Genomic DNA, 20,800 nt, shown 5'->3' on the forward strand with positions numbered 1-20,800 from the left:
AAACAACTCTGAGATATCACCTCACACCTAGCAGATTGGCTAACATAACAGCAAAGGAAAGTAATGAATGCTGGAGGGGATGTGGCAAAGTAGGGACACTAATCCATGGCTGGTGGAGTTGTGAATTGATCCAACCATTCTGGAGGGCAATTTGGAACGATGCCCAAAGGGTGATAAAAGACTTTCTGCCCTTTGATCCAGCCATAGCACTGCTGGGTTTGTACCCCAAAGAGATAATAAGGAAAAAGACTTGTACAAGAATATTCATAGCTGCACTCTTTGTGGTGGCAAAAACCTGGAAAATGAGAGGATGCCCTTCAATTGGGGAATGGCTGAACAAATTGTGGTATATGTTGGTGATGGAATACTATTGTACTCAAAGAAATAATAATGTGGAGGAATTCCATGGGAACTGGAACAACATCCAGGAAGTGATGCAGAGTGAAAGGAGCAGAACCAGGAAAATATTGTACACAGAGACTGATACACTGTGGTACAATCAAATTTAATTAACTCCTCCATTCGTGGTAATGCAGTGATCTTGAACAATCCGGAGGGATACAGGAGAAAAAACACTATCCACATTCAGAGGAAAAACTGTGGGAGTAGAAGCACCAAAGCTAAACAACTGCTTAATGATGTGGGTTGAAGGGGATATGGCTGAGGATGTAGACTCTAAATGACCATCCTAGTGCAAACAGCAACAAAATGGAAATGGGTTCTGATCAAGGACACATGTAATACCCAGTGGAATTCATGTCGGCTATAGGAGGAGTGGGTAGAGGGGAGGGAGGAATAAAAAATTATTCTTGTAACCAAGGAATAATGTTTGAAATTGACGAAATAAAATATAAAAGAATGTCAAAAAAAGAAAAAAGAATGACACTACGTTAGACAGAAACCATGCTGTAAGGCAATGGAGGTTTCAATACCATAAAACAAACAAAAACCTCTGTCCTACCCACAAAGCTTAAAAATTGCTCAGAAATTCTCCTCTTCTTGAAGGTTCTGCCACTGGCCCCAGAGATCTGTAAGATCCTACAAGTTAGAAAGTCTTTGAGCATAAATTTGGTCATGGATAGCCTATTGGTCTTTTGTACATGCTTTTCTAAGGCTGAAGATGGTAAACTTTTGGTTGGCAATAGAAAGATAAATATTTCACATAATATATCAAGGGATTTGTACCCACATCCCAATAGAAAGCATCCAAGAGAAAGTACCTCAATCTAATGATATCAAAGAACATTTGAATTATAGTGAGTCATTAATGGGTATACTTTGAGTCTAGCCTTCTCACTAATTCCAAATTCATCCAATTATGTTTTCATCTATTCCAAATAAGATCAAAGAAACTGAGTAGGTTTGATGATCATCTAGTCCATCTTCCACTTTCTGTATTTGAGGAAACTGAAGTTAGAGAGTGTAAGTTACTTTTGGTCTCTCAGATTGAGTGAGAGTTGGGATTTGAAGCTCTGTCCTAGGTCTGCAACACTATTGTTATTACCACTGTATCATGCAGCCACCTATTTCTTTATTATTTCTGAATGTTTAGTGATGGATATTTTATCAAATATTTTTGCTAAAATCAAGTAAAGCATATCTACAACATCCCTTTAACTAATAGTTAAGTAACCAGATCAAAAAAGGATCTGTCCTTATTCTGGAATGACTTGTTCTTGGTGAAACCATGCCAGCTCTTTTTAATGAAAAAATGTATTAAGGTGCCCACTAATAATGTTATTGAGAATTTTCTCAAGAACCAAAACCAAGCTTATTGGCCTATAATTTGTTGACATGATTCTCTATCTTTCCCTTTGCTCTACTTTACAAATAAAGTTCAGGGGGCACAAGGTGGCTCAGGGGATAGAGAGCCAGCCCTGGAGATCAGGACATGGCTTCAAATCTGACCCCCGATATTTCCTAGCAATATGACCCTGGGAAAGTCATCTAACCTGCATTGCCTAGCCCTCACTGTTCTGCCTTAGAATCAAATTCTAAGAGAGAAGGTAACATTTTGTTTTGTTGTTTTAATAAATTTCAGCTACTCAGTCAAAAGGGAGTTCCCATTTAACAAATAATGAAACTCATTTTACCAGATCTGAATTAAGATTCTGTCCTTTGCATTTTAGTCTCTATCAAAGGCTAATTAAAAAAATTAAACAAACCACCCCACTACCACTACCATCACCCACACCCACATAAACAAGCCTATTACTGAAGAAGCAGCATTAGTAAAATCAGGCTATCTATAGGTTATGGAAAGGATGAGCCAAGACCTGTATTTGCTTAAGAGAAACACTATTCATATAATGCTAGTTGGATTCTAAGACCTATAAAATTCCCTGGGTTTAATGAACTTCACAGGATCTTAATTTGTAAAGCTTAATATATATGAAGCCTCTTCTCAGTCTTTGCAGGACTATCTTCCCACCACTAACCCAACAATATTTGTTGTAATAACTACAGGGGTTATTTGGTATTTGATGAAATTTTAATACTCTTGAGACTTTTCTCTACTCTGATTAGTTGAGGAAGAACCCTTTCACACTTCCACAGTCCAGTTGCAATCCAATAAAGAAAAGCTCCTAGCCCAATTCGAGAAAATACCCTGAACTAGCCTTCCCTACTACCTCTTCTGCCAAATGGATTATTGTGCAGAGGAAAATACAGTTGACTTTTTACAACTTGAACTAATTTTGTCTAAATTGTTTAAAAGGGGCTAATGCCATCCCTAGATGCATTATTTACAGGAGTTTTGAAAGCATTAGGCAAACAGGCTTGGAGTATTGCTGCATTTGCATCAAAGCACCGCTTTACTGCCACACAAAGAGTGCCTCTCTTGAAATGGAAATTGTTAATAAATCTCACACTCTATAGCTTTTACAGCAGCAAAAAAGCTTTTTTGAGGGGAGGAGGGATCATTTTCCCTTGATGGAACAGTGCTATCATTGTTCAGCCACAGCAAATGAAAGAATGACTAGGGAATCAGCAACATGCTGGTAATGTTTCAGATTGATGTGTTTTATCACCCATGGAACTCTGGCAAAACCCTCCCGGTCCTTTTAATACTATTTCTTGGAGGTTGAACTTCAAATTCCCTCTTTTATGTGATAGGAATTAAAAGAGAATTTAAAGTCTGGGTGCAACAACCATGGCAGTGCCGTACCCAGCAGTCCTGACATCTGTGCAGCCCTTCTGTGTCTCTGGTAGATTCCCTGCCACTGTTGGAGACATGTCATTATCATCAAACAGCCTTCCATGTGGAAAAAGCCAAAGGAAGGCAGCTTCTGCCTTGTTAAGACAAGCATCTCCATATAGCTTGCATTAAATATTATAGTAGTTACAGAAAATTACAATGATATTTGAAACAAAATAATGCCCCCCGCCTCCACACTCACCCACCATAGTGGCTCACCGACCACCATAACTGAGCAGAAACGAAATTTCAATTTACACATCTAAGCCCAAAGCAAAATGTGTTTCTTAGTCTCAAAAATGTTGTCTATCTGAAAATGCAGTGTGGGCAGTTAGCAGCTCACACTGCTTCCAATGGGCTGTTTTGCCACTTGTGGTATGATCTCTGTTTCATAAAAGTTAAGAGGCGCTACCATTCATTTAAATCACACTTGGCTTACTTCCCCCTCTGCTTCCATTTCCATGTTTTTTCACATGGCCAGAATGTTTGAATTTATCTCCCCAGTGAAACACAATGTCAATCTGTGTATGTTGCTTTTCTTTGATGCCACTAAGATCAAACAAGGCTATCTTGCATAAGATTCCATTTATGGAGAAGAAAAATATCTTCTGAGTAATTTCCATGATGTGCCAACTTTGGTCATTTATTCTTTACATTATGTTGAGAGTCGGATAGCCTCAAAATTGCTCTGAAGGATTTGGGTAAAAGAGAGAGAGAGATTGAATTTAACTAAAGATAAATAGACATTCAAGGTTTTTGTTTGTTTGTTTGTTTGTTTGTTTGTTTGTTTGTTTTTGTCAAGGAGACTTACTATTCTGCTGTGTAAATGAGCTCTCTTGTATGAATATTGCCTACATGCTTTCTTTCTATTCCTCTTGTCCAGCACAATTCCAGGCCCATAATGTATGCTTGCTGAAATGAATGGTACACTCGATCACTAGTAAACCAGTTTCTGAGGATTTTATATTTCACAGTTCTATCTGTCCTAAAGAATTAGCCTGCTCAGCATAGAGGCATAGACTCAGTAGACTAGCCTGTCATGGAAACATAAAAGCTATTTACTCATCGTTTCTTCTGGTCTGTTGCTTTCTGTTGCTTTAGGGGCTTTAAATATTAAATTATGAAAAGTCACCACATCTTCCATTTTAAGCTGGGAATAAAAATCAGCAAATAAAGGCTGGGCCAATGCAAAGAAGTGTTTCTCATTTGCACATTCTCCTTTTTTCCATATAATAAAGGTTTTTTATGAATATTAGTGCATGATTCTGAGTATGCTCGGCACATAGTAGTTGCTTCAATAACGAATACTGAATGTATGGATATATAACTTCTGTTATGTATGAAATGTTATATTATTAACTTTGGTGCCCTTGAAAAATAATACCAAATATCACATCAATGCCAGTAAAGGACTTATTGCATTATTTTAAGACCTTACAACTTTTGTCTATCCACTTGACACTTTCTCATGTTCTCTTGCCCCTTAACCTTACCTTCTTTATTCCTTAGATTATTATATAGTGATATGTATGTCTGAAAACCCCAAAATATCAAGAATATAAATCTAAAACCTACTTTAAGGATTTGGTTTCCTTTCACCACAAAATTCAAGGAAGTATCAAACCTTCAAAATACAATTAGTAAATATGCTAGTCAATAAGTGAAAATACATAAATTCTGTAGGAGAATAAATAATAATTTTTGGAGAGATGGTGTGCTAGATATAGTAAGAACATTCAGAATTAAAGATCTATGTAAAGTAGCTAATACTTCAAGATCTAGTTAAAGTTAAAATCTAACTAAAGATCTAGTTAATTTAGCTAATATTTTCTGTGTTGCCTCCAGCCTCAGTTTTCTCATTTGTCATATGGACAAAAAAAGTTATACTACTTATATTTCAGAATTGTGATGGAAAATATTTTATGTAAATATGAAAGCATGATAGAAATGTTATTATTACTATTATCTTCCTTATGTTAAAGAGAATAAAGGATAAGGATAATTATTACTATATATTGTTTTAGTAGGTAGCAACTCAATTGGACATTTAGTTTTCTTCTCTCTCTAGTTTATCTCTAATAGAAAAAAAGTAAAAGGATACAGAAGAAATATTCTAAAGAACTTCAAGAAAACAAAAATATAAACATGGTATGACAAACAGGATTTTAGAGTGAAGAAATATTACATTCCTACTTGAAAATTTCATTCCTCTTCCTTTTCCACTTCTGCTTCTGTTTCTAATTTTTTTTCAAGGTCAGAATACTTGAATTTTCTCTCCAATGATGACCAGTTTCCACATGTGTATTTTATCATTCTAAGTTGCCACTGAAGACCAAAGAAGGGGATATTGGAAGGTATTCTGTTTATGAAGAATAACACTTCCACATGAACACTATGATGTGCTGAATTTTCTCTATGAGTGTTGTGAATTGAATAGCCTCATAATTTCCAGTTAGTATTTGTTTATAGAAGGGAGATACTGAATAAATCTGAACATCAAGAGGCAAGAATTTTGTGTCAAAAGGCCAATTATTTCAAGAAAAAATAATAATCAGTATGTTTTTCAGCTTATTGATGTCCTTCTTAAAATGTAACACCCAGAAAAGGACAATATTCTTCCAAAATGGTATGATCAAGGAAGGATACATTTGGATTCAATTCTCCTGTCTTAGACAATATTGAAAGGACCTCAGAGAGATCTAGAACCAAGCCCAAAAAAGAAACTGTTTTTATAAAACATATAATAAGTAAAAATTTAAACAGTCTTTGTAGTTAGTTATATGATTTTGGAAATTATTACTACTGTCATAAATTTTAATAGTGGAATTTTGTTTAATATTTATGTGACGGGGGTAGCTAGGTAGCTCAGTGGATTGAGAGTCAAGCCTAGAGATGGGAGGTCCTAGGTTCAAATCTGACCTCAGATACTTCCAAGCTGTGTGACCTCGGGCAAATCACTTGACCCCCATTGCCTAGCCCTTACCACTCTTCTGCCTTGGAACCAATACACAGTATTGGTTCCAAGACAGAAGGTAAGGGTTTCAAAAGTAATAATAATAATATTAATGTGACTTTAATAATAACTGATCTTTACATAATACTTCAAGCTTTCAAAAGTGATTGCTATCTATCATTTCATGTGAATCTCACAACTCTTTGAAGTAGACACTGTAAATATTATTAAAGGTTCAGAAAGAAAAGATAATGGGCAAATTCTCAAAGTTAGTTATATTGATGGAAGAATTTGAACCCAGTTTTTACCTGACTCCAAGTTCAACACTCTTACTACCACGCTATACCACCTTGTGTTTTATAAGTATTAATAGTAATAATTAATATTACTAATTAAGTAAAGAATTCCTACTTTTCTATGCTCTGTCTTTCTATCATTTTATACATATTGTATATTTTAGAATCCATGGTTTGCTCTTTAATATATCACTTTATTGCGAATTCTAAAATGACCACATATACTCTCATTCAAACCAAAACCCTTTGAGAGGCTAAGAGAAAAGTTAAATGATTTGATCAAGACAATACTTTTTCTTGTTTTTAAGAAAGTCTTAGTTTTCAACAGATAAAATTATGAAATATTTGATTTAATGATTTTTAAAGCACACAAAAGAGAGAAATTATAAATATTACTCAAATATTCAAATATAGTATTTAGGATATATTATTCCAGTAGTGGATTCAACATTGAAATTTATAATCCCTCCGACCTTGGAGAATTGCTGTGATTAAAAATTTCATGACCTTGTAGTCAATTTTGCATATGACAGATGTTAAATCTGGTCCTGGACTTAAACTGGAATTTCTTTCCAGATTGATGGAATCAGCCATAACATGTTCTCATTGACAAAGCTTGCAAGGAATCATGGTCTTTTCCACAGCACAATGACAAAACTAAGTGGATCTTTAGTGGATATTTCAGATATGTGCCAAGGAATAAAAACTATGAATCAAGGAAAGCTAAATGTGGTCAAACAGGAGATGGAATGATTAAACCTTTGCATCTTGGGTGCCAATAAACTTTAATCAGTGGCAATTGGTGACTCTAATTCAGATGATCATTACATACAATGCTGTGGGCAAGAATCACTTAAAGGAAATAGAGTACCCCTAATAGTCAACAAAAGGGTGAGAGGAGTGGTACTGGTGTATGTTCTCAAAAATGACAGTATGATATCTGTTTGAATCCAAAGTAAGCTGTTCAACATTACATTGATACAAATATATACTATAACCAATCATACTGAAGAGGCCAAAATTGCTTAGTTCCATGAAGATCCACAACATCCAGAAATTACATAAAATAAAAGATGTCACATTCATCATAGGAGATAGAAATGCTTAAATAGGAAATCAAAAGATAATTGAAATAACAGGAAACTTTGACCTTGGAGTACAAAAGCAAAAAGAGACTAATAGACTTTTCTCAAGATAACTCACTGGTGATAACCAACAATTTTTTTTTTTCAAAAAATAGGTGACTACAGGTATACATCACCAGATGGTCGATATTAAAATCAAATTGATCATATACTCTGGAGCCAAAGTTGGGAAAACTATATAATTAATTAAAAAACCAAGACCTGGAAGAAGGTGGCTCAGACCAAAAGTTTCTTAGTGCAAAATTTAGAGTTAAATTGTAGATGGTAGGGAAAACCATCAGACCCTACAGGTATGACCTAAATAGCATCCCTTAAGAATATGAAGCAGAAATGATGAATAGATTTAAGGAATAAGATTTGGTTGATATAATATCTAAAGAACTATGAATTTTGTCATGGAAATAGCAAAAAAGAATTTCCCAAAGAAAAAGATGAACAAGAAAGAAAAAATGATTGTGTGAAAAATTAAAGTCAAAAGAGTTGCATGTCCCTTACTTTCCTAGGCTAGCTGCCCAGTGTGTATTACCTCAACGTTTACATTTTACAAGGGAAAATTTCTCCATTCTTCATCATTCCTTTTTTTCTCCATGGGTCTCAAGGTACAAAATGAATATTTCTCTTTTCTAATTTATTTTTGTTTCCATCCCTCCTTTCCTCTTCCAATGCCTTGCTATACAACTCTACTTTCTTTCATCTTCAATAAGTATGGGTTAATAGAATTAATGGTAAACTTGGAATCAGAAGAAACTTAGTTTTAAATCTTGAATATATATTACATAGCAGCTATTTCATTATGGGTGAATCACTTCCTTATCATAAAATGGTTATAAAAATCTATATTCCTTTTCTCACAGAATTATTGTCAGGATAATGCAATGTTTATAAAGTGTTTTGTAACTATAAAAACATTAAATAGCAACTATAACTTCTGTCCACTGTCTCTCTCCCCATCCATCTTTTAATCCCCTCTAATGTAACCAACTTTCACATATATATGATGTAAATATATTGATACACCTGCTTTGATGTAATGTTTTTAGATCACTACATTTCTGACTTTTACATGTTGGTTTATTACTATTATTTTTCAGATTGAGTCTGTTAGGTAGCTGGGACTTCAAAGATAAACTATTCAAACAATATGTAAACATTGATCAGATGTGTTCATTACCCACTTGTTTGATGATCCCTACAAAGCAGGCATCCATTTCCTTGTAAGCAGCCCAGGATAATTTTAGGTAATTTTAATTGTAATTATTTTTTTCCTTTTCTTTCTTATAAGTCAAAGTTACTCCTTTCCAACTTTAACCCATTGCTTTTACTTTGGTCATCTGCAGCCAAAGAAAGCAATTTAATCCCTCTTCCATGTCTTCCATGTGAAAGTCCTTCAAATAGTGGAAGAAAATTATTTCCCACACTTTGATTCTATAGACTAAACATTGTTGAATCCTTCAGCTAATCATCGCTGATATGTGTTCATGGCATTTACCAATTTCATCACATTTTCAGAGTACCTATATCCTTCCAAAAAGTAGAAACCAGAATTGAATAAATACTACACTATAGCATGATGAGGGCAGAGTATAACAGAATCAACAGTTCCCTAATCATGGATGCTATGATTCTCTTTATGAAACTTTACATTAGGTGTTTTGTTTTTGCCTTTCATATTATACCTTTAATTCATATTGAGGTTGAAGTATATTTAACCTCCCATATTTTTATATGAACTACTATCTAGACATGATTCCCCAATGTTATATTTGTGAATTTGATTTTTAAATGGCTGAGACTTTACATGTATCTATATTAAATTTCATCCTATTAGATTCAATCCAATATTTTAGCTTATCAAAGTCACTTTGAATGCTGACTTTGAAATAGTGTAAATAACCCTTCTCAATTTTCTGTCATATTTTATCAATCAAATTTTATCAATCATTTTGTAAAGATTCCTTGGGTACTACTGAAGTCCTCTATTCAAGATGATATTCATCTGATTAAAACTACTCTTTGGTTTCTATTTGACCATTTTTAATCCTTGTAAATTAACTATCACCTAGCCTACATCTTTTAATCTTTTCCCTAAGAATAACAAGAAAGATATTTTCAAATGCTTTTCAAAAGTTTATGTATACTATACAATTCCTATGATTTTATCATTCTAGAAAACCTATAAAAATGAAATAAGATTAATATGCATGAATTATTCTCAATCATTCACATTGTCTCTTTGTGACTATGGTTACCTTTGTCAGGGAATAAAGAACCCTCCCATGACTTTCATTTCAGCTTTAGTGGTCAACTCACAGGTTTCCTCTCTACATTCACTTTTTCATATTTATGGCATGGTACATTTGGCCACTTTTATCTTACTTGTTAAAATCCCATCAACAATATCACATACTCCAAAACACATAATACACTTCCCAAAATATCATGTTTCAGTTACATTCATCCCTTCAAACTGTTTGGACATAATTTCAAGTGTATTTTAATATTTTATTTTTTCCAATACATGTAAAAACAGTTTTAAATATTTGTTGTTTTTTACAATTTTGAGTTCCAAGTCCTCTTTTTCCCTCCCTCCCTTCACTGAGAAGGCAATACAGTTGATAAAGTTTATACACGTGCACTCATACAAAACATATTTCCATATTAGGTATGTGGGAAGAAACAGGCAAAAATAAGAAAAAATTTAAAAACAGTATGCTTCAAACTGCATTCATATGCCATCATTTTTTTCTGGAGATGGATAGCACTTTTCATCATAACTCCTTCAGAATTATCTTGGATCTTTGTATTGCTGAGAATAGCTAAGTCATTCACAGTTAATCCAGGAGAACATTGCACACCATAACAGCAATACTGGTCATTGTACAATATTGCTGTTACGGTGTACAATGTTCTCCTGGTTCTGTTCACTTCACTTTGCATCAGTTCATGTTTGTCTTCCCAAGTTTTTCTGAAAGCATTCTGCTCATCAGTTCTTATAGCACAATAGTATTCCATCACAATGGCAGCTAGGTGGCACAGTGGATAGAGTGCTTGGCCTGGAGTCAGGAGATCTGGGTTCAAATCCAACTTCAGATACTAATTGTGTGACTCTAGGCAAGTCACAACTTTGTTTGCCTTAATTTCCTCATCTGTAAAATGAGCTGGAGAAGGAATAGGCAAACAACTTCAATGTATTTGCCAAGAAAACCTCAAATGGGATCATGAAGAATCAGACACAACTGAAAAATGACTAAACATTTCATCACAATCATATATCACAACATGTTGAAGTCATTCTCCAATTGATGGGCATTCAACCAATTTCCAATCCTTTGTCATCACAAAAAGAGCTGCTGTATTCATTTTAAACATATGTCTTTTTTTTTGCTTCGATATAAGTTCCTTCCATTCATTTTACCTTCTCTTTACCTCTAATTTTTTATATTCCCCAATCTTTGCAAAATAGCTGTGGGTTTCAAATTTCTGTTTCTGCCCATGTTTTTATTTTTTTCCTTATATGTGTCATGTGCCAATTTTTTTTCCTTTTTCTCATAATCTAAACCACCTGCTACATTCCAAACCTATTCCTTTACCTTTTACATTTTACAACCAATTCACCTACAGCATCCTCCACCCTTTTCCTTTCTTAAATTGCTACTAAAGTGGTCTGTGGTCTTCCCAGCCTGGTCTTATCCCCACCTACTTGTTTGTTATTATTTGTTTTCATTTCAAATTACCCTACTGGAATAAAATTGAGGTAAAAAAGAATAGATATGATTTTTATACCAGAGAATAAAATGTGTTTTTTAATTGTCTCTGCAAAGTATTTACTATAACCACTAATAGAAACTTGGATCTGAATGTGGCTTCAAATTAGTTATGTTCAATGGAACTCTTTTTCTAGTCTCTAAAAAAATCTATATATTTACAGAATTATAAGTTAAGACCAATACATGATTTCTACAAAACTGCCTATAAAACAGCAAAGAAATCAAAACTTAGTTTCCTGTCCTGGCAATTCTCATATCAACTGACTATTACGCAATGGGAAAGTTCTTCATTGGTCCATCTTTCTTTTTTTAAATTTAGTCAATTTAGAACATTATTCCTTAGTTACAAGAACCATATTCTTTTCTCTCCCTCACTTCCCCCCATGCTTCCTGTAGCCGACATTGGTCCATATTTCTAAGGAAGCTTATCTCTATCATTTAAGGTTCTTGCTTTCTTTATTGAATGTATTTTGCTCCAAACCAGACCTGGATAGCAATTTGTTGGTGGCTTATATTACCTCTCATGCTTGGACGAAAGTCGTTCCTTTACAAATATAATTTGTTTAATGTATCTCTCTGACATTTTAGGAATATTAAGGAAGATCTTACATTGGTCAGTTACCAAAGATGAAACACCATTTATATTTAGACTTATATCAGTCTATCTATAGGGGTTATAGTGGACTTTTATGGTTCTAGATGATAAGTAGAAAGTGTTGTAGTCCCAAACAAAATAGATAGTTAATATATGTTCTTGATGATAATGGTAATATTTATGATAATTAAAAAAATGATCAACTAAGGACATTAGAGTGTTTTGACATTGGTAACAAAATATCATATTAGAAATTTGTGAGCAAATGAGATAAGAAATGAGTTATTCCTTTAGATTTAATATTTTTGAGAATTTGTAAGCATGTGAATTGAATTAACATCAACTTATAGAATGATTTAATATCAAGTATACAAAATGATATTCCAACATTTTGTACATTAACAGTTAAAATGTAATTTCTATAAGCTATTTATATACTATGTATATATATATATATATATATATATGTTATGCTCCCCCTTTCCCCAAACAAATATTATAGAACTGAAAGTACAACCTTCAACTTCTTCACTTCAGAAACATTCTTAATTATTTATACTTCTTCATATTCTAAAAATTGTAGTAAGAGAAAAAAATATCATTTTATAGTGGTACCTAAAGGAAAAAATTTGAGTAATATGCACTTCAGTCATATTTTGTGTTGATTATACTTTAGATAGTTGTTTCGATTGGGGGATGGAGTATGATATGTGTGCAAATTGTAGCTTGTTACATGTATTCCTAAGCAAAGCTATAAATAACAAGCAGGAGCAGAAAAAGCAGCAAGCACTCAGGCTGAAAATGAAATCTGAAAACAATCTGACACCTAATATCTGGTCCATTTACTTATAACTCACAATAGACATATTTCTTTGCTTTGATGTTGGATGTCTAGATACAGCTGAAACATCAGTCAGCCCAAAGGATCTGTCATTCATATAGCCCTACCTCAGAAGCAAAAATCTACATTTAAAATACAAACAATTGGAATGAAAGAACTCTCTTTTACCTTAAAAAAAGGTGGGCATACAAAAATGCTGTTGTTTTGATGATAAATCATCCCACTGACAAATATCATTTTACAAGAAAGAGCTTATTAGGTAAGAGATGTAGCTTGGTTTACAAAACACACATTTCCATTCCCACAAAACAAATCCACAAAAATAGAAACATGATGAGTCAGAACTGCCTCTCACCTCTTTGGAAGCTGCTGAGCCAATTAGACAAGTGGGGGTGCACTGTTCCTGATCTCCAGCCTCTCCCTGAATCTGTGATGTCTGTTTGAGTTTCAACATCACTGTAGCCATGAGGGGGGGGGATGTTCTCCCTGGTATAGCAGCTGAGAAGGAAAAGGCTAACAAATGCCCACAGGCATTCATACTTTTATTATTGTGGCAATCATTTAGATCCCATAACTGAGTAGTTCCTTTTCAAACTCACAAACTCATTTATGTTTCAGCCTCCTGTGGCTTTCAATGATTACCTCTATGCAGATGACTCCCAAATCTGCATTGATCTGCATTGCTACACCTCCCCTGCCCAATCTGTCCCCTGGGTTAGGTTGTTTGTTGTTTTTTTGTTGTTTTTCTTTCTGTCACTGTCCCTAAGTATCTCCATATTTTTTATGTTCCTTGCATGTCTTAAAATAGATTTAATGTGACTTCCGGTCAAGATGATGGCTTAGAGAAAGCTAAAGTTCAGATCTCCGGAAAACCCTTCCCGACCAATCTCAAACTATAAGCTCCTAAGGCGCCGAAATTCAAAACGATCAACAGCATACATCCTGGGAATCCTCCTCCTGGATCTGGACCTGGATCAAAAGGTACGGCCCCCCTCAAAAGCCAGAACCCGAGATCACTTGGACCTAAGGGGTAGGAGTGCAGAGTCCAAGGCTCCAGGAAGCCACAGCCCTTCCCCCGCAGAGAGCAGGGTCATCTGAAACAACAGCAACCCTCAGAGCAGGCAAGACAGCCTCACGGGCTGGATCCTTCTATCAGAGTCTCAGTGAAGGTCACTGCCCTTGGAGCTCTGGGAAGCCGTGGCCCCCTCCCCCACAGAGAGCAGGGTCCTCTGAAACAACAGCAACCCTCAGGGCCGACAAAACAGCCTCACGACCAGCTACTCTGAAGGCAACTTCCGGGAAGCAGCCCGACCCAGTCGAGGGGGCACCTTAGCAGCAGGGAAACAGAGAGAACCAGGGGAGAGTGTGGCCCCCTGGTCCGACCCTTCCATTCCAGTTCCAGAGAAAGTCATTGCCTGAAGGCATACTCAGTTTAACCCTGGGAAAGCTCATAGAACTGACAATCTGCCCAGGACTAAACCCTCTGAACACCAGACAGAGATAAGAAAAGCTAATCCTCCCCATTCAGAGATGGCAAACTCCACAGAAGCACAGAAGCCCCCAAATCCCAAGAAAAATAAGAAGAAAGGGGTGACTTTGGACACATTCTATGGAGCCAAAATACAAAATACAGAGGAGATAGAAGACGATACAAAAGAAAATGTCCCGAAACCTTCCAAAGGAAATGGAAACTCTCCACAAACCCATGAAGAATTTGAATCAGAAATGAACAAAAAGATGGAAGCCTACTGGGAGGAAAAGTGGGAAATAATGCAAAAGAAATTCATGCAACTACAAAACCAGTTTGACCAAACTGAAAAGGAAAACCAGGCTTTAAAGGCCAGAATCAGGCAGCTGGAAGACAATGATCGTGTAAAAGAGCAAGAATTAATAAAGCAAAGCCAAAATACCAAGAAATTAGAAGAGAACATAAAATATCTCACCGACTAGGTGACAGATCTGGAAAATGGAGGGAGAAGAGATAATTTAAGAATAATTGGACTTCCAGAAAAGCCAGAAATAAACACCAAACTCGACATCGTGATACAAGATATAATCAAAGAAAATTGCCCAGAGATTCTAGAACAAGGGGGCAATACAGCCACTGACAGAGCTCACAGAACACCTTCTACACTAAACCCCCAAAAGACAACTCCCAGGAATGTAATTGCCAAATTCCAAAGCTATCAAACAAAAGAAAAAATCCTACAGGAAGCCAGAAAAAGACAATTTATATATAAAGGAATGCCAATCAGGGTCACACAAAACCTTGCAAGTTCTACTCTGAATGATCATAAGCATGGAACATGATCTTCAGAAAGGCAAGAGAGCTGGGACTTCAACCAAGAATCAACTACCCAGCAAAACTGACTATATACATCCAAGGGAAAGTATGGGAATTCAACAAAATAGAAGACTTCCAACTTTTTGCAAAGAAAAGACCAGAGCTCTGTGGAAAGTTTGATACCAAAACACAAAGAGCAAGGAATACCTGAAAAGGTAAATATTAAGGAAAGGGGAAAAATGTTATCTTCTTCTTTTACTCAAACTCTCTTCTATAAGGACTACATTTATATCAATCTATGTATACTAATAAGTGGGGAAAATGTAATGTATAAATAGGTGGTAAAGAAAGAACAAATAGAATAATCTTTCTCACAGAAGATTCACATGGGAAGGGGAGGGGAAGAAAACACCTATAAGAAGGAGAGGAAGAGAGGGTTTTTTACTTAAACCTTAATCTCAGGGAAATCAACTCTGAGAGGGAAAAACATCCAGATCCATTGGGATCTTGAAGTCTATCTTACCCCAACAAGGGTAGGGAGAAGGGAAAACCAAGGGGGGAGGGGGAGAGGGAGAACAAAAATGGAGGGAAAGAGAGGGGGGAAGGGGAGGGAACAAAAAGGGAGGGACTAAAAAGGGAAACATCAAGGGAGGGGACAAGGGGGACTGATTCAAAGTAAATCACTGAACTAAAAGGTAGAGCCGAAGAAGAAAAGCTTAGAATTAGGGAAGGCTATCAAAATGCCAGGGAGTCCACAAATGACAATCATACCTTTGAAAGTGAATGGGATGAACTCACCCATAAAACGTAGACGAATAGCAGAATGGATTAGAATCCAAAACCCTACCATATGTTGTCTTCAAGAAACACACATGAGGCGGGTTGACACCCACAAGGTCAGAATTAAAGGATGGAGTAAGACCTTCTGGGCCTCAACTGACAGAAAGAAGGCAGGAGTGGTAATCATGATATCTGATAAAGCCAAAGCAAAAATAGACCTGATCAAAAGGGATAGGGAAGGTAATTATATTTTGTTAAAAGGGACTTTAGACAATGAGGAAATATCATTAATCAACATGTATGCACCAAATAATATAGCACCCAAATTTCTAATGGAGAAACTAGGAGAATTGAAGGAAGAAATAGACAGTAAAACCATATTAGTGGGAGACTTAAACCAACCATTATCAAATTTAGATAAATCAAATCAAAAAATAAATAAGAAAGAGGTAAAAGAAGTGAATGAAATCTTAGAAAAATTAGAATTAATAGACATGGAGAAAAATAAATAGGGATAAAAAGAAATACACCTTCTTCTCAGCACCACATGGCACATTCACAAAAATTGACCATACATTAGGTCACAGAAACATAGCACACAAATGCAGAAAAGCAGAAATAATGAATGCAGCCTTCTCAGATCACAAGGCAATAAAAATAATGATCAGTAATGGTACATGGAAAACCAAATCTAAAACCAATTGGAAATTAAACAGTATGATACTCCAAAACCGTTTAGTTAAAGAAGAAATCATAGAAAAAATTAATAATGTCGTTGAGGAAAATGACAATGGTGAGACATCCTTTCAAACCTTTTGGGATGCAGCCAAAGCAGTAATCAGAGGTAAATTCATATCCCTGAATGCTTATATTAACAAACTAGGGAGAGCAGAGATCAATCAATTGGAAATGCAAATGAAAAAACTCAAAAGCGATTAAATTAAAACCCCCCAGCAGAAATCCAAACTAGAAATCCTAAAAATTAAGGGAGAAATTAATAAAATGGAAAGTGATAGAACTATTGATTTAATAAATAAGACAAGAAGCTGGTACTTTGAAAAAACAAACAAAATAGACAAAGTACTGGTCAATCTAATTTAAAAAAGGAAGGAAGAAAAGCAAATTAACAGCATTAAAGATGAAAAGGGGGACAGCAGCTCCGATGAAGAGGAAATTACTTTGCCCAATTATATGGCAATAAATACACCAGTTTAGGAGATATGGATGAATATATACAAAAATACAAACTGCCTAGACTAACAGAAGAGGAAATAGAATTCTTAAATAATCCCATATCAGAAAATAAAATCCAACAAGCCATCAAAGCACTTCCTAAGAAAAAATCCCCAGGTCCTGATGGATTCACCAGTGAATTCTATCAAACATTCAGAGATCAGTTAACCCCAATACTATACAAACTATTTGACATAATAAGCAAAGAGGGAGTTCTACCAAACTCCTTTTATGACACAAACATGGTACTGATTCCAAAACCAGGCCGGTCAAAAACAGAGAAAGAAAACTATAGACCAATCTCCCTAATGAATATAGATGCAAAAATCTTAAATAGGATACTACCAAAAAGACTCCAGCAAGTGATCAGAAGGATCATTCACCATGATCAAGTAGGATTTATACCAGGGATGCAGGGCTGGTTCAACATTAGGAAAACCATCCACATAATTGACCACATCAACAAGCAAACCAGCAAGAACCACATAATTATCTCAATAGATGCAGAAAAAGCATTTGATAAAATACAACACCCATTCCTATTAAAAACACTAGAAAGCATCGGAATAGAAGGGTCATTCCTAAAAATTATAAACAGTATATATCTAAAACCATCAGCTAATATCATCTACAATGGGGATAAACTAGATGCATTCCCAATAAGATCAGGAGTGAAACAAGGATGCCCATTATCACCTCTACTATTTGACATTGTACTAGAAACACTAGCAGAAGCAATTAGAGAAGAAAAAGAAATTGAAGGCATCACAATAGGCAAGGAGGAGACCAAGTTATCACTCTTTGAAGATGACATGATGCTCTACTTAAAGAATCCTAAAGATTCAACCAAAAGGCTAATTGAAATAATCAACAACTTTAGCAAAGTTGCAGGATACAAAATAAACCCACATAAATCATCATCTTTTCTATATATCTCCAACACAGCTCAGCAGCAAGAACTAGAAAGAGAAATCCCATTCAAAATCACCTTAGACAAAATAAAATACCTAGGAATCTACCTCCCGAGACAAACACAGGAACTATATGAACACAACTACAAAACACTCGCCACACAACTAAAACTAGACTTGAGCAAATGGAAAAACATTAACTGCTCATGGATAGGACGAGCCAATATAATAAAAATGACCATCCTACCCAAACTTATTTATCTATTTAGTGCCATACCCATTGAACTACCAAAATACTTCTTCACTGATTTAGAAAAAACCATAACAAAGTTCATTTGAAAGAACAAATGATCAAGGATATCCAGGAAATTATGAAAAAAAAATACATATGATGTATTGCAGTCCCTGACCTTAAACAATATTACAAAGCAGCAGTCATCAAAACAATTTGGTACTGGCTAAGAAAAAGAAAGGAAGATCTGTGGAATAGACTGGGGGAAAGCAACCTCAGCCAGACAGTATACGATAAACCCAAAGATCCCAGCTTTTGGGACAAAAATCCACTATTCGATAAAACCTGCTGGGAAAATTGGAAGACAGTGTGGGAGAGACTAGGATTATATCAACACCTCACACCCTACACCAAGATAAATTCAAAATGGGTGAGTGACTTAAACATAAAGAAGGAAACCATAAGTAAATTGGGTAAACACAGAATAGTATACATGTCAGACCTTTGGGAGGGGAAAGGCTTTAAAACCAAGCAAGATATAGAAAGAATCACAAAATGTAAAATAAATAATTTTGACTACATCAAACTTAAAAGCTTGTGTACAAACAAAACCAATGTAACTAAAATCAGAAGGGAAACAACAAATTGGGAAAAAATCTTCATAGAAACCTCTGACAAAGGTTTAATTACTCATATTTATAAAGAGCTAAATCAATTGTACAAAAAAATCAAGCCATTCTTCAATTGATAAATGGGAAGGGACATGGATAGGCAGTTCTCAGATAAAGAAATCAAAACTATTAATAAGCACATGAAGAAGTTTTCTAAATCTCTTATAATCAGAGAGATGCAAATCAAAACAACTCTGAGGTATCACCTCACACCTATCAGATTGGCTAACATAACAGCAAAGGAAAGTAATGAATGCTGGAGGGGATGTGACAAAGTAGGGACATTAATTCATTGCTGGTGGAGTTGTGAACTGATCCAACCATTCTGGAGGGCAATTTGGAACTATGACCAAAGGGCGACAAAAGAATATCTACCCTTTGATCCAGCCATAGCACTGCTGGGTCTGTACCCCAAAGAGATAATGGACAAAAAGACTTGTACAAAAATATTCATAGCTGCGCTCTTTGTGGTGGCCAAAAACTGGAAAATGAGGGGATGCCCATCAATTGGGGAATGGCTGAGCAAATTGTGGTATATGTTGGTGATGGAATACTATTGTGCTCAAAGGAATAATAAAGTGGAGGAGTTCCATGGAGACTGGAACAACCTCACGGAAGTGATGCAGAGCGAGAGGAGCAGAACCAGGAGAACATTGTACACAGAGACTAATACACTGTGGTATAATCGAACCTAATGGATTTCTCCATTAGTGGAGGTGTAATGTCCCTGAACAATTTGCAGGGATCTAGGAGAAAAAAACACTATTCATAAGCAAAGGATAAACTATGGGAGTGGAAACACCGAGTAAAAGCAACTGCCTGAATACAGTGGTTGAGGGGACATGACAGAGGAGAGACTCTAAATGAACACTCTAATGCAAATATTATCAACATAGCAATGGGTTCAAATCAAGAATACATGTAATGCCCAGTGGATTTACGCATCGGCTATGGGGGGTGGGGGGGAGGAAAAGAAAATGATCTATGTCTTTAATGAATAATGCTTGGAAATGATCAAATAAAATATTTAAAAAAAGAAAAAAAAGAAAAAAAAATAGATTTAATGTGTCAAAATAGAACTCCCTGTCTCTCTCCCCAAAGTTTTAATCAAACTAAAAAAGTCATTATGCTAAAGACTGTCCTAATTTCTTTAAAAAAGCACTGAGTTTAAGAACTGTATAACAGAATTTATAGAGGATCTCCAGAAATAATCCATTCTATTTTATTTTCAGTCCATATTCCTCTCCCTCCCATTTGCCCTCTCTCAGCCAGAAAAAGTAAAAACAAATCTTTACAAATATAGAGTCAAGAAAAACAAATTCCCATATTAACCATGTCAAATAAAAATGTTTCCATCTTCACTCTAAATCTATCACCACTTAATCTGGATGTGAACAGCATATTTCATCATGAGTCCTATGGAACTGGTGTTGCATTGTATTGTGTTGATCAGAATTCCTATGACTTTCAACCTTGTTTGTCTTTATAATATTTTAATATATTTCCAAAAGGTGTTAATGTCTTATTACTGATCACCAGGAGGAAGCGCTTTCCAATATCCTCCAATGTTAATGCCTTCACAAAATAATTTGGTAACTGTAAGCACAAACTTTATATGGGTTCCCCACAAAATGATCTTTTAGGTAAATGTGGGTTTCATAGGTATTCTGACTGTGGCCAGTCCATCAGAGTTGTACTTACGGATGTACTTACGGAAGTAGATTTGGAATTCTTGGTAATTTAGCCAGGAGAGAACCTCAGAGTCTAGTACCCCACCTTTCTAAGTAATCTTCAGTATATTCCCAGGACAATTCAAATGGAAGTGATTTGGTTTTCTGGTATAACATGAGTAGACTGGCCAATCTAGGCAAACAACTGTGAAGTCAGCACAATGGC

At 35.4% G+C, this 20,800-nt stretch overlaps 1 protein-coding gene and 1 non-coding gene across 2 annotated transcripts in view; both read right to left on the reverse strand.

Moving 5' to 3' along the window:
* Positions 1–20,800, reverse strand: part of CNTN5 (contactin 5) — a 1,793,707-nt gene that overhangs the window by 1,221,196 nt on the left and 551,711 nt on the right. The gene's annotated exons all lie outside the window — the stretch shown is intronic.
* MIR12352 (microRNA mir-12352) lies at positions 10,437–10,493 on the reverse strand. Its single transcript, NR_162910.1, has one exon. It is a non-coding gene; the product is annotated as a microRNA mir-12352 (primary transcript).

The sequence above is a fragment of the Monodelphis domestica genome, chromosome 4 (assembly GCF_027887165.1).
Source record: "Monodelphis domestica isolate mMonDom1 chromosome 4, mMonDom1.pri, whole genome shotgun sequence".
Taxonomy (NCBI): Eukaryota; Metazoa; Chordata; class Mammalia; order Didelphimorphia; family Didelphidae; genus Monodelphis; species Monodelphis domestica.